The sequence below is a fragment of the Schistocerca nitens genome, unplaced genomic scaffold, assembly GCF_023898315.1.
Source record: "Schistocerca nitens isolate TAMUIC-IGC-003100 unplaced genomic scaffold, iqSchNite1.1 HiC_scaffold_370, whole genome shotgun sequence".
Taxonomy (NCBI): domain Eukaryota; kingdom Metazoa; phylum Arthropoda; class Insecta; order Orthoptera; family Acrididae; genus Schistocerca; species Schistocerca nitens.
Genome location: NW_026045904.1, coordinates 73,632 through 76,131, shown reverse-complemented (window position 1 = coordinate 76,131; position 2,500 = coordinate 73,632). Strand labels below are relative to the sequence as shown.

Below are 2,500 nucleotides of genomic sequence, written 5' to 3'. Positions count from 1 at the left end.
CCCACCGGCAGGACGTCCCACGATACATGCCAGTTAAACACCGACGGGCGGTGAACCAACAGCGTGGGACACAAATCCAACTACGAGCTTTTTAACCGCAACAACTTTAATATACGCTATTGGAGCTGGAATTACCGCGGCTGCTGGCACCAGACTTGCCCTCCAATAGATACTCGTTAAAGGATTTAAAGTGTACTCATTCCGATTACGGGGCCTCGGATGAGTCCCGTATCGTTATTTTTCGTCACTACCTCCCCGTGCCGGGAGTGGGTAATTTGCGCGCCTGCTGCCTTCCTTGGATGTGGTAGCCGTTTCTCAGGCTCCCTCTCCGGAATCGAACCCTGATTCCCCGTTACCCGTTACAACCATGGTAGGCGCAGAACCTACCATCGACAGTTGATAAGGCAGACATTTGAAAGATGCGTCGCCGGTACGAAGACCGTGCGATCAGCCCAAAGTTATTCAGAGTCACCAAGGCAAACGGACCGGACGAGCCGACCGATTGGTTTTGATCTAATAAAAGCGTCCCTTCCATCTCTGGTCGGGACTCTGTTTGCATGTATTAGCTCTAGAATTACCACAGTTATCCAAGTAACGTGGGTACGATCTAAGGAACCATAACTGATTTAATGAGCCATTCGCGGTTTCACCTTAATGCGGCTTGTACTGAGACATGCATGGCTTAATCTTTGAGACAAGCATATGACTACTGGCAGGATCAACCAGGGAGCTGCGTCAACTAGAGCTGAGCAGCCGGCCGCCCGGGAGTGTGTCCCGGGGGCCCGCGCGAACACGCAAGCGTCCGCTCAATTATTCTGCAAACAGGAGGAGGCTGGGCTCCCCTGCACGATACACCTCGAAACCCTCTCAGGTCCCGGCGGCGCGCAGCGCCGTCCTAAGTACTTGGTCGGGTTCGAGAGAGGCGCAATCGCCCGGAGATAGGCGAGTAGACGCTTTCAGTGCGACCACCCGTGCTCCCAACTGAGCTTGCCGCTGCCGACAGAGGCCCGGGAGCGTGCTGTCGTGGTGTTGCCGGCGGGAGACAACACGCGGCCACAAACAGTGACCGGGCAGCTCCAACGCCAGCGCCACAGAGGGGCAGAGCCCCACTTGGGTGCCAAAGCGAACTCTCCCAGCACAGCGCACGCGCCAACACATCCGCACAGCTGCGATACAAACCACCTGCGAGAACCGCGGGGGCGACCGAGCAGCAGACGGCGTCGCGGCGCCGAGTGCCGGGCGGCGGCGCATCCTCAACGCACACAGTCCTCAATCGGACCAGCACACTGCAGATGTCCACCGCGCTTCGCACCGGGCCCGGGAGGACCCACTTTGGCCGCACGGCGCCGCGCGCTGGGTGCGCCGGCACGCAGATGCGCCGCCTGCCGCCTCCGTCAGCCGGCGCGCCTGCCACTGGGCGCCCCCACCAGCCGGCTGCCGCGCGTGCGCCCACGCAGCGCGCGGCCAGCACGCCGGGCGCCCCCCCCTCACCGGCCGGGGACGGTCCCACCCAGCCACCGCCGCGTATCGCTTCATACCCACATGCCCACTCACGTTCGTGGGTATGACGGGTGTCGCTGAAGCAACCGGTTAATACCTGTACCGATCGTCGATATCAACGATTCACCTCCAGCGCGAACAACCGCGCAACAACGGATTTCCAGTTCATTTGCGTAACTTGGGCAGCAAACGTAGACATCCATCTACATTTGCGACTTCTACGAGTCTTGCATGCCTGGATGTTGTGTGTCACGACGCACTCCATCAGCATACATACACGCTGCGACGTGTGCACGAAAGAACACGTGGAAGGTGGCCAGCGTACGTATGCGAATGCCATTGCACAGCTGCGAAGCGCATTCAACACGCGAACTCCTGACCGACGAGCTAGAGGTGACAGGAGGGGAGGGGGGGGGGGGGGGCGGGGGCGATATACGTCCTATTGCAGTACACAATACAGTGGATAGCGGGACCATGTGGAAAGTAAGCAACACTCGCAAGATGTGAGGGTACGCACCGTAAAATGAATCAATACGCAGAACACCACAGTGTGCGCGAAGTGAACTATGTTGAGATGGTTGCAATTAGGCAACGCTACACGAATTCCTAGATTCATATAACTAACAATTACAGGGCAGGTTAAGGCGCAACGTGGGTTAGGTTAGGGCGCAACGTGGGTTAGGTTAGGGCGCAACGTGGGTTAGGTTTGGGCGCAACGTGGGTTAGGTTAGGGCGCAACGTGGGTTAGGTTAGGGCGCAACGTGGGTTAGGTTAGGGCCCAACGTAGGTTAGGTTAGGGCGCAACGTAGGTTAGGTTAGGGCGCAACGTAGGTTAGGTTAGGGCGCAACGTAGGTTAGGTTAGGGCGCAACGTAGGTTAGGTTAGGGCGCAACGTAGGTTAGGTTAGGGCGCAACGTAGGTTAGGTTAGGGCGCAACGTGGGTTAGGTTAGGGCGCAACGTGGGTTAGGTTAAGGCGCAACGTGGGTTAGGTTAAGGCGC

General features: G+C 58.2%; 1 non-coding gene across 1 annotated transcript in view; it reads right to left on the bottom strand.

The window, feature by feature from the left end:
- LOC126229309 (small subunit ribosomal RNA) overlaps positions 1–729 on the bottom strand; it is a 1,909-nt gene extending 1,180 nt beyond the window's left edge. The window contains exon 1 of the ribosomal RNA XR_007544184.1: positions 1–729. This exon is cut by the window's left edge and continues 1,180 nt beyond it. This is a non-coding gene — a ribosomal RNA (small subunit ribosomal RNA).
- Positions 730–2,500: the final 1,771 nt, after the last annotated feature.